This window comes from Anser cygnoides, chromosome 16, assembly GCF_040182565.1.
Source record: "Anser cygnoides isolate HZ-2024a breed goose chromosome 16, Taihu_goose_T2T_genome, whole genome shotgun sequence".
NCBI classification, from domain to species: domain Eukaryota; kingdom Metazoa; phylum Chordata; class Aves; order Anseriformes; family Anatidae; genus Anser; species Anser cygnoides.
In genome coordinates, this window is record NC_089888.1 from 12657713 (window position 1) to 12670244 (window position 12532).

The 12532-nt window shown below is 45.5% G+C and overlaps 1 long non-coding RNA gene across 1 annotated transcript in view; it reads left to right on the forward strand.

Moving 5' to 3' along the window:
- The window catches only part of LOC106043488 (uncharacterized), a 122643-nt gene that overhangs the window by 87079 nt on the left and 23032 nt on the right, over positions 1-12532 (forward strand). The window contains exon 8 of the long non-coding RNA XR_010825295.1: positions 196-349. This is a non-coding gene — a long non-coding RNA (uncharacterized lncRNA). The remainder of the gene's footprint in view (positions 1-195; positions 350-12532) is intronic.

A 12532-nucleotide genomic window follows, 5' to 3' on the forward strand; every position in this document is an offset into this window, starting at 1 on the left:
CCTACTTTTTTTTTTGCTGCTCTTAGGTAGCCATTAACTCTCCATGGACCGTGACTTTCATTTCCCATCAGCTTTGAATTATTCAGTCTGGGACTGAACTGAAAGGTAATTTCAAGAGGCAAAAAGAGGTGGGGAGAAACTCAATATTTTTATTTAATTCTGACTGTGGCTGACTTCAGTTCTGTCCTTCTTCAGGACTTGCATCCAAGACAGGCTGATGGGGACGCTGCTGTGGGCAAGCAGAGATGATGGGCTTACCCAGATGGGTGAGGAATTGTGGACCAGTCCTGCAAGGAAACTCCAGTGACCAGACTGATTCAGCGGAGGTACAACCAGCATAACTTTCAGGGTAAGGACTTTGATTTGTACAACCGTATATGCTTTTCCAACCATGTTTATCTAAGGTTGCAGACACCAGAAAAGCTTAAACCAAAAGGGTTTAGGAATGCTTTGGGTTCTTCCCCCAGATTCCTGCTTTGTCTCTCTCCTTCACCTTGAAATGGTGCTTAAAGACAGAAACATAATCACTGGTTCACTTGGAAGAAACAAGTGGCTCCATGTCTAGTGTATCTCCTCCAAAGGATTAAAACCCTCTCTCCAAACTGCAATAGCAATCCCCTAGGACGGTTCCAACCTCCTCCAACCATCCCTCACCCTGTCATCCCCAGCATACTTCCAGGCCAGGCACCCAAACTCCACAGAATGACCAGTTTTTACTTTTCTCCTAACCAGAGCTTTCTCCATGAATAGACCCAAAAATTTGGCATCACTCTCCATTGTGAGAGCTTTGCACAAATGGCAATCCATAGCAAATGCTTAACAGGGGAGCTGGCCCACGTACGACAGTTGAGTAGTAGAGAAATTTTCACGCATGCTGAGCATAAAAATGCAACAAACAAACAAATGAACAAAAAAAAAAAGAAGCGACAATGCCTCCCCGGACGTATTATTTTTTCAACAATGGGAGAGAAGGTGAGAAAACTAAGGTGAAAAACCTTGTTCTCTCTCAGTGCTTGTTTTACTCACATCACAGTAGACTTCCCCTTTCTAGATAGACTTCCCCACTCAAACTTCGTAAGTTAGCTGCACAAGCTAAGTGCACAAACCCCACTGCTCAGTGGCTATCTGGCCCGGCTGTGCTGGGGGCAGAGGGGGAATCCCAGCTCCAAGCAGTGGCTCTAGGTCAAATCTGTAGAGAGGGCACTAGAAATTAATTCAGCTCCTCATGTTCCTAATGGTTACTGTGCGCATTGGAAAGTGCCTTCAGTGTTTGGTGGCTCATAGTTTGCTCCGTGAAATTGTGGCTGGGGCCACTTTGCATACACCTGCTGTTTACTCCGCTCTTCCCCCTCCCCAGTTAGGGGAAAAAAAAGATTTAATTCATGTTAATTAAAAGCTAATTGATGACAAGATGACAATACTAATATAGCAGCCCTTGGTTCTAAATAACAACGGGCTGCTAAATATCACCGATCCAATTTAGAAAAGACAGCATCAGTGTTCACCTAATACCTAGTAAAAATATTCTCATTAATTGTGGGAAGTGATTAAAAGGTCTGGTTTGGCTGTTACGGGATGGTGTGGCGAATCCCCACCTGCCATGCTCTAGCAGTAATAGATGCTCCCCAAGCCCTCGCACCTTGGGGCGCAGCGATGCTGTGCACGTCTGGGCCGTGCAGGGGAAGCTGAAGCCCTGCGAGGCTGAGGGATGTGTGGCATGGGGCTGGAGTGGGGACGGCCGAGGTGTGAGACGTACGTGCAGCTCCTGCTGCTCCACGAAGGGAGGGCTGCTGCTGGGGAGCTGCCATCCAGCCCGTGCACTCCCCATCCCACGCACCGCAGCCAGCCGCACTTTGCAGGCTCTGGCACAGGCGCAGGCAGCGCGTCCAGGCCATTTTGCTTGCCCGAGTGTGCAGCCCTGCCCCTGGGCAGGGACAGGCATTGCAGCAGTGATCGTGCTCTGCCAGAGCAGCTTTGCTTGGGATCTTTCAAACACTCCCTAAGCCCTCGATGGGAGGAAGCCTGGCCTGCCAGCCAAGGACAGAAGGCCAAAATGGGCTGTGCTGCTTGCTGGCTTCCACACTCCCCTCCTGCCTCAGCCACCAGCTGAGGTAAAGAAAAGTTAATGTAACTCAGTCTTTTTCTTGATTTTTTTTCTTGCTTGTTTTTGCTGTGAATCTGCCTTCTCTTGGCTACGTATCCACAGCTGGTAGCTCTTCCAGCCATTGGGAACTGGACTTGTGGAGCAGAGAAGAAGGTAAATGCAACCCAGGGAAGAACCCAGGGAGTCAGCGTGGGTAATGAAGCTGCCAAGCCATCATAAAACACAGAATGGTTTGGGTGGGAAGGGACCTTAAAGCCAATCTAATTCCACTCCCCTGCCATGGGCAGGAACCCCTGCCCCTAGCCCAGGCTGCCCCCAGCACCATCCAGCCCGGCCTTGGGCACTGCCAGGGATGGGGCACCCACAGCTCCTTGGAGCAGCCTTTTGAGCCATCCAAAGAAGAGAGAAAAAACAAACAAACAAAAAACCCACAACCCCTCCCCCCCCCCCAAAAAAAAGGAAGTTGCCATCAGAGCTCTGCAAATAAAATCAAAGCAGAAGGCAGATGAGATGTGTTTTGAGTAACACAGGTGTGGTTTCAGACAAGTCCATTTTGTAATCCAGATTTCATGTTTCCTCTGAGTCAAAAAATATGAGTTTGGTAGAGCTAGTCTGGGTGAGACTTGTGGCTTTCCCTATGATTTTATTGCACCAAAAATGATCATAAACCACAAAAACACCAACTTCAGTAAATCTGCCTCTCTGTAAAAGACCCATTGCAGCCCATGTAAGAACAGAGCCATGCATCAGCTCTGCCCCAGGACCCGAGAAGACGCCTGTGCTGGGACAAAACTGACCCATGGAGCTGAGCTCTGCCGTGGAGCAGGAACACACAGGCACTCAGCACCCCCTGCTTTGTCTGACAAAACATTCTGGGGGCAGACGTGCAGCATGAGGAGTGCTGAGCATCACCAAGGCCTCCTTGATCTCCCTAAGCACGGGTCTTTGCAGACAGACCGAGAGGATGACCTCGTCCCCTGCGTTCAGCAGACACACAGCACTGCTGGGTGTGATCAGGAAATCTGCTCTGACGCTCAGCAGAAGCAAGATTTGCACATTTTGTTTTCCTTTTTCTCCCAGGGCTCTGTGCCTGATGTCAGAAGCTGAGGGTGGATAGAAAGCGAGGTGCTGTGGTGCGGCTGGTCCCGCTTGCGTAGCCTGTGGTGGCTGGCTGTCGGGAATTATCACGTGCTGCTTTAGGGTCCAGCAGTGGTAGCATTGCATAAATGTCAAATAGTCATATTTTTTGATAAACATCCCTCACAGCCAGGTTTGAAAGTGGCTTCAGAATTATTCCCTGAGGGATTTGGTCACTGTCCTACAGATGGGAAAATAACTGCTGGACCGGGACTTTGTCATGACCAGGCAGCACCCACGGGACTCTCGCAAGGCACGCTGATCTAATCCTCCTAAGCCTGACCCTTCCTTTCAAATGAAGCCTAATCCATCACACCCTGATTGTGCAAAACATTAGCTGTTGACAAATGCGGTGTTTACGGTGGTAATAACAGCCTGACGGATGGCCGGGGCTGGGGAACCGCAGCTGCAGCTCTGCCGCTGGCGAGCAGGCAGCAAGTGTTTGTGCCCAGCGATCCCAGGGTGGGGGTTAGCAGCTACGAGTGCAAATGGGGGGGAGTAAAGGAGTTTTTCTGGAGCTTCCCTGCACAATCCAGCATTTTTGGCTGCTCTGTGCCAATGCCCAGCACTCACAGGGCAAGGAGGAGCAGCCAGGTTGTGCTGCCTTCTGCTGTGGAGGTCCAAGCTCTGTTGCGACGACCCACTCCAGCAGCAATAGATAAACTTCCATGTTAGCTTTATTTTTATTATTATTATCCAAATCATGCAAGAAAAAGCATTCACTGACCTGTTCTGCTATAAACTATAAGTGGTTCTGAAGACCATAAAGATGGACAACTTTTTAAAAATGCTAGACAGAAGCATTGCATGCTCTGTTGAGTTTTTCATTAGGATTTTTCTCTCTCCCTATCTGTGTATTTTTCACACTCACTGGATTATGAATTTACATGCATTATAATGAGAAGAACTATAACCATCATAGGATTTTTTTTTAATAATTCTTGTAAAATGTTATAGAACACAAATAAACTATCAAAGTTTGAAGGAATCATCCCAGTTTTGGTCATGCACTTCGATGTTTCTTGTGGTGGAGGTGCAAAGCAAATCTGGGCTGCACTCTAGATTCTGCGGGGAGTTGTGGCTGAGGGAAATAACCCAAGTGGTGAGGGTGCCACGTGAGCTGGACATAAACATGAATTAAATGCTGCAACTGTGAAGGAACCAGGGCAGTTGGAAAACTAGTACTAAAAATATAAATTTAAAGCCTAAAAGAATGTATTGGAAGCAGATTTAATTGCCTCAGTAACGGGGTAACATGAAAATTATGAGTGTCGGAGAAGATTAAAAGTACTTCAGAAGTCAGAACAGACTGTCGATGGGTGATGGCTGAATGGTAGAAGCCTGGCAGAGGCTATTGGTGCAGTTACATAGAAAATGTGGCTTAGTGGTGAAAAAGGATGAGTGGGAGGCAGGAGCTCTTGCTGGGGCACAGCAGGTCTTTGCATCATAGCGTGACCTTGGCCTGAAGCTGCTTCTTTTGGGCTTGTCTAGCTGGGAACCCCTTGCTTGGTTCCTGGGGGTTGTGCTTCCTCGTTCATGTGGCTGGACAACTAGCCTGTTCTTTGCGATGCACGCTCTGTTAATTTGGGCAGAGTCAGCGTTACTGTGCCTCACTTGGTGACTGGGGCACAGGCTGATGTCTCTGCGTAGCACTCCATGGGGGCACACAGGTGGGAGAGGAGATAGCTCACCCAGCTTCAGACATCTACATCTGCACTGATCCTTTAGGCTCCCTTTGCAGTCAACAAGGAAAAAAAAAAAAAACCCTAGCCACTTTCAGACTGCAATTCAGCTCATTGCTTTTAGACCTAAGCATTGCAATCAGATGAGGAACTGCTAAGGAATGACTGCTCGGGTTTCCCCAGGATGCACAGGAATAAATAGAGGAGGGCATATGGTGGAGGCGTCAGTGTTAACATATGTGGAGTCACACCAGTGTTGTGAGAAGGCCAGTAGGTAGACTTAATTTAGCTTTGTGTAGGTCAGAGCAGGATGGCAGTGCCTGCTCGCCGAGATCCCGTTCTGCTTGCACTGTGGATGATGTCTTCCCGACTGAAAAAATGGCCTCTGCAAGCACTGCTTGTTGAAATTGTTACAGAAACTTCTTCGGTGTTGCAAAAGAGGTACCGTGACGATGTGGCTTCTGTGGTCCATCTGCGGGTAAAGGATGCTTGTCACCACTCTCTCTGGAGTGGCTGCAGCGGGGGTGGCACTTAGTCGATAGGAGGTGTCAGGGGCTCCCAGGAGTGATGGAGTGTCACCGTGCTGGCAGGCAGAGGCAGATAAATGAGAGGCTTTGAACTGAAACGCAGTTGCCAAATCCTTAGCAATTTTTCTAATAAGGTTGTGACCAGCAAGCACGAGCATCACAAAGAACTTGTATCACTCATTAAAAAAAAAAAAAAGTTTTCGTACTATATCCCATTTCCAGAAACTGACCACTTTGGCCAGCACTGATTTTCCAGGAAAAAAAAAAGAAAACAACCCCCATCCAGCAAAACAACGAAATCGCGTCTGTTAAAGCTAGGTACTTCTGAATATGTGTGACTGGCCTCAGAAACAAATGGCGATATGCTGGGGAGAAGCCTTTTCTTACTAATTTCTTACTAATGTAGTGGTTTTATGGGTACGGACCAAAACACAAAGGTAGCAGATGAGGCACCGGCAGCAGGAGACGCCGTGTCTGCCGCAGGCTCACAGTGTCACCTTAGCCAAATTTTTCAAGCTGTGAGTGTCTCAAGCTTTCTTGGTAGAAGAATATACATGTGCTTCTTTACCCACCATTCAGAGGAGCTGCAGGGCTTAATTAGCATTTAGGAAGCATTTTTGTAGTGGCAAGGTCAAGAACTGATGCTATGCCAGTGCAGAAGTTTGTTCGGATTGGATTTGCTGCTCCCTGATACCTAAACCGAGGGCTCCCGGTGGAGGCTGCATTGCATTGTGCTGCTCTTCATAATCCAAACACAAAAGCTCTTTCTGACCACAGCAGGTCGGTGACTTATCACAGCCTTGGAGCCAGCTTAGCTCCAGAAAAAGCGCAAATGGTCAGAGCACCAAGGTGTCTGCCCCATGAATGAGGCTGGATGAGCAAAGGTGTTGTCACGCGAACCAGACTGAGCAGAAGGGCTTTGACCGTGGCAGGGCCTCAGAAGCTGCAGCCTCCTTCCTCTGCGGGTGAGTTTGGTGTGGCCTGGCAGGTGCTCCCTGTCGGGTTGGGAGCCATGAGACACTGCTGGTGCCCTGCAGGCCACGACACGCTTCTATGTGTTGGCTACGGTTTGTCCTGAAACCACGTTGGAAGGATTTTCATGCAGTATCAGATTATAGGATTTGAGAAAAAAATAAAAAATAAAATAATAACCCCCCTCCAAATCTCTTAGTATAATCTCAATCCCCCCGATACCTTTCTGAAACTGCAGCAAGTAGCATGTAAACCTCAGGAGGCACATGTATATCCTGGATGTTTAACTCCCCTGGTGTCTACCCTTTTCTCTTCTGTGTGTATCTCCTTCTCTTCAGTTTTGGGGAAATCGTTTTATCTTTGCCAACTCATTTTCTCTGTTATTCATGCCATTCCTGACTCCAGTGCGGGCTGTCAGCACTGCACCAGAGCCACGCTGCCTGTGGATTTCCTGTATTCTTCATCTGCTTTTGAAAGCCCGTCAAAAGCTACCATAGGTAAAAGAACCGCGGGAAGCCACAATTTGGGAAGTTTTCAGAGCCGCTTGCAGCTTTTTTTGCCCGCTGCCATGCCTGACAACTTGAACTGGTGGAATTATTCATTGGAAGTAAAGCATTTGAGGAATATAGCTATTGATTGTTATGAATGATTTATGTATTATTTATACTGCTGTAGCCTCTAATGGCTCCTCATGGGTCGGGGCTGTGCCGCGTTAAGCTGTGCACATAGCTGCACTAACACAGCATCTTCAGTCGAGGCCAGCAAAACGGGCAAGGGTGGTGGGAACGGGGAGCACGGGGCAGGTAAAGCAGTCCTGGCTGGGGTGGCGAGTGGCTGTCACAGCACAACCTGCCCTGCTGTTAGCAAGCGTTTTGTAGGCGTCTCGTCATAGGTGAATTGTAATGAGATATTTGGAAGAGAACAACAGCCTTTTGCATTCCTCCCATGGGCAGCACGTTAACGTGCCAAAACAGAAGGAGAAAGCTTGCTGGAAAATGTAACTGATGGGCAGCAAAAGCTGGCAATATCAAGAGAGCAGAAGGCGGGTTTGATATGTTTTACCCTGTCTGCAGGCAGGTTCCCTTTGTTGAGCTGCCCGTCTCTCGTGCTTGCCTGTTAAGTGTCGAAGTCCATCTGCACTCCCTCACACATGTTTTAGCCTAGAGGCTGGCTTGCAAAATCAGGCTGATGTATTTTAACAGTCGGTTGTTCGGTCCGCAGGCAGGGTCCTGCGTCTCTCGGCGCTGCTTCTGTTCCCTGCGTGCTTGCTGGGTTGCACACCTGGGCCTCTCTTGTCTGCACAGGGGTAACGCAGCGAGCATCGAGCCGCAGGTCTCTTGTGAGAACAACGAAGTGAGCTTGTGAAGGTGACAGGCACAGTCCTCACTTGGAGAGGGCACTCTGAGTCCAGTGGAAACAGCTCACATTCACTGAGTTGTTACAAAGTGAGCTGAATCTGACCCTGGAAGATTACCATGTGCACACAGGTATCGCTGAGCTGAATGGCATGAAGCCCATGCCAGACCCCAAAGCAATAAAAGATGAATGACAATATCAGGAAACTGGCATACGAGGTTTAAGTGATATTGAGTAGCTTCTCTGGTGCCCCATTGAATCTGTCCAGATGATCAGTGTTTTGTTTCGTGGGTGCTCTGTCAGCAGCCCCATATAATAACCCCTGTTTTCAATTAATGTTGGAAAACACTATTTTGGATATGCAACAAAGCTTCCCACAACTTTCTGACTATTCAGCACTTTTTGCTGAGCCTCATCTCTACAAATACTCATATGACAATTACTTTTTTTCCTCCATTAAGCTTTGCTGCTTTTCTTTCAGGCCAGGAGATTTCCCAGACTTGGTAGGGCCTTTAGTACAGACATTTTTATTTACATGGCTATTATGTTTCTGTCTTCCATCAGGCATCCATCTGGCTGGGCAGTCATGAAGGTATTAATCACAGGGGTGTTTGGACACCCACTCCAGAATGGGAAATTCAGAAGTTCAGTGCAAGAAGGTTTTACATCAATTTTCACTGCTTCAAAATAGTATTGATTTCACTTAAAGAAGTGGATTGAGCGCTTTGAATGTTTTAATAATTTCACCTTTCTGTCTTTGTGCTGCTTTTCTTGTGACCAGCTGGAAACTTTGGTCATTTCATTCGGGGTTTTACTTAGAAAACACCCTAAGCATCCTTGTCCTGAACAAAGCTTGAGCATGTGTTTAACATGTGGAAGTTAATAGACCCCAACGAGGGAAAAAGGCTTATATTTTAATAAAAAAACAATACCACGTTGAGCTGGTGTCTGTGTGAGGAATGGATGTAGGCTTCCACAGGCTGAATGCTCTCCAGAATTAAGACCTATGTACTGAAACTCCCACGTACCATGTAGCTTAATGCAACCATAAAGTCTCTGCCTTTTTTACCCCTTAACTTCATGGAGCTACAGTTTAGCTATAACCTTTTATTGTATGTTTTTGCTTTGGTGGATCTGCACTTTCTAAATTGTAGCTATTATTGAAAGTAATATAACATCACTGAAAAGGGATAATAATGCCAGAGCTGTATGTATTTAATGAATACCCAAAGGCCATGAAGAAATAATTTTGACCCAACCATGCCCCTGAATATTGAGTTTTGCCTGGGACTAAAGATAGATTTAAAACATAATTCTGTAGCATCTGTTCTGCTGCCATCCAGCAGCAGGGGATTTCTGAAAAAAAAAAAAAAAAAAAGGGAAAGAAAGTCTGAACTGGTTGAAAGCAGAGCAGAGGGCGAGGGCAAGGAGGAGGCTGTCAGAGGCTGCAGATCCTGCAGCGGCTCTACCGGCTGCTCCTCGAGAGTGGGAGAGACCTTCTGAAAGAAACATTTCAAAGCTGTGGACCAAAGTTTGTGTGTTTGTTTGTTTGGTTTGGTTTGGTTTGATTTGTTTTTTCCTGTTTTGGACTTCTTAGAAAATCTAACAGTTCTGATGGGCAGGAGATTGTGAGAATACCTCCCAGGAGCCAAGGTGTGAAGACTCCAAGATGAGTGGCAGCAATCCTCTTTTTTGGGGAAACAGAGAATAATTGAGAACTGCAGGGTAGTACATTGATAGGAGGAACCCAATGTAGAGTCTGTTTATAAAGAGGAAAACCCATGTATTGTGGAAGTGGGTGCTAAAGGAAAGGAAGTATGAGAGAACCACAGAGCTTAATCCAGATTCGATCTAGTAGAGACTGAGATGGATCATGTGGGTCATTCCCTGGAGAAAAATAACCTCACTTCAGTGACTAAATGAAGATCTTCACTAAAAAAAAAATAGATTTCTCTAGAAAACAGACAAACAAACAAACAAAACCAGTTTTCATTGAAAAAAAAATGAACCTTCTCCCAGAATCAAAGACACCATGAAGGCACAGCATTCAATACCCACACAGCGTGGACCAGAGCTAGTGCGTGATCATAGCTTCACCTCCATCAGCCCCTCAGTTCTGGCTTCACAGACAGAATTCCAGTGCAAAACACACAGTAACACTACAATTTTTGTTATGCACTGCTTCCATCAGAAGGAGAGAGTATGGTGGTGCTCCTGGAAACATGACAAAACAAGGTACTCCTGTTGGTAAGAAAAATTTAGAGCTCAAAACAGTTTATCTCGTTTGGGGCATTCTAATGGTACCTCAGGATATAGGTACTTAAGAACAAAAAGCAGAGGAAAAAAAAAAAACATATTTTCTGCTCAGCTTTACTGCCAGCTGACTCAAGCTCAGATAAATATTAGGAAGTCCCAGAGAGCTTAGTACACAGTGTGTGAGCTCAGAGTTTTTGGGTACCACTAGGACTTGCAGCTCAGCCCTGGTCAGACAGAGTATTCAGTTTTGCCTCACACCCCAAATGCCCAAATCTCTTTGTAACCCCAATATCGCCCTGTGCATCATTTCCTCCTACTAAGTTAGCTGTTGCCACCTGGATGGCATGTACTTATGCCCCCAAGGATAAAGTTTGGTATTTGTGTAGCTATAATAGCCCCCCTTGTCTCCTAAATATATATTTATTCAACACTGGTCCTCAAATTAGAGCAAGCCTCCATGTGTAGTTAGGCATCATAAGAATAATGAGTTCATTAAGAGGTATTGGATGGATTAAGTCATGCACAAGGCCTGGTGCTATAAGACAAGAGTTAAACAACTGAGTGTATTACTGTAATTGGAGTTACGGGAATTGTAGTAAAGGAGCACCAAAAGGTAATTTCCAATTTGGCTAAAGCCCTCGCTGATTCCCTCTGGCCACAAATTATCATATTTTTTTCCTGAATCAGATCTCCCCCACATTTTCAAGCTCCTGTAAATTCAATGCTGTTAGAGTAATCCTTAATCCTCACACAGACCACTGGAGCTCCCTCTCTCTCCTTTTTCTTTTACACAAGCTCATTTGTGAGGTATGTACAGCTGAGAACTTGGTCTTGGCTTCAGCTCAGGTGATAAGTAGGCACAGAAAGACAGTCAGAGAAGAAAGACAAATGAATATTTGAAACTGATTAAGCTAAAAGAAGATTCAATCATATAATGTTCCAAGGTTGATTTAAATACATGAAGCCAAGAAACAGCAGTGAGAAAGTGATTACAGCAATCTCCTGGGTCTGAGCGTTGCAGAAGCTAATATATGTGACACATGAGATCACTTCCAGTCCAAGATGCTCTCACAGGATAGGCAAAAGGTTGATTTAAGCTTCTTCAATTTGCTGGAACAGGCACAATTGTACTGAGCCAAAGTTGATGGAGCAAATCTAAAGTGTACCTGTTGAGATCTGCCACTGATCAGTATATTTTCTTGATCCTTCTTGTCAACCTAATTAAATTGTACAAGTCTGTAGGGTGACTGCTGGCCCTGAGACAAAAAAATACATTAAAAAAAATAAAACAAAACAAAAAAACTATGCTGTAGGGACAACCTGCCTTTAATACAAGAGAGGTGCACATTTCAGCACCTAAGCTGAGCTCCTAATGGATATGCAAAGCAGATAACTGCATCTGCAGATGCTTTTGGTGAAAAAAAAAAATAAAAAATGAGTGTGCAAGTAGCACATATGATTCAGTACCCAGTCTAAGAAGCAGGCCCACATGATCTGTCACTGCTGTCTGTGTTTTTTGCTGGTCCTGCAGCGAGTGGAAAGTTTCCAAATACCTGACATATTGAGCTTTCTGTTTTTTAATGGATATGCCTTATTCCAGAATGATAGTGGCATACACAGTTAGTGTTTCTACGTCTTTGCATTGCCCTCTGGGGGGAGGCAAACAAACCTTAGTGACTTTCTCCTCTTTTTCTTGATCAATCCTTTAACACATGCTACAATCACCCTGAAATGAATTCAGTAAATCATCTCTGATTACACAGTTAAAGAGCACTACTCTATATGGGTCATTTAAAACATCTTCAAGGGTTTCATTGATGAGGGCTTTCCGAAAGGAAAGAGACAACAAGAAAGATCTATTGAATTTTGAGTCACTGTATGCTGGGTGTTACATTAGAACCTAAATCAGATCCAGCATTTCACAAGGAAAAGAAAACAGAAAAGTCAAGTGAGATAAAGGGCTGTTTATCCATAGGAAGACGTGATATGTGTAGAAAGAGCCACCTTACAAAAGGGTTAGCTGTTCAAAATGCCCCCTTAAAGAAGATACAATTAGAGCTTAATCGCTTCTCTCTTCAGTTCAAAGCTCCCACATCTCAGTTAATGAACACATATGCCAAGTCAGCCCTATCTGCACCTTGCTTATCTTGACCATTTAAACAAGCTGGCTCTGTGCTAACACTTCTGCTTGCAGAGATTGCACATCTCGGCATGGGAGCGCTGCTCCTTTCGGCAGGTTGGGTTTCGCTCCATGCAGAGTGCAGAGGATCAGATGTAATTCCTTCCTTCTAAGGAAGTTCTAGCAATTAATTTACAAATAAGTTGATAAAAAGCTAATAGATGCTAAATTAACCACAGGAGGGCTCCTGATCTGTTCCCTGAACCACAGGAACATGGTAGAAAATTACCAGAAAAAAAATCAATAAAGAAAGAAGTTGTAGTCCATGAAGTTCAAGCAAGGTACAGTTGTTACTTGACACCAGCATCTGCTTGCATAG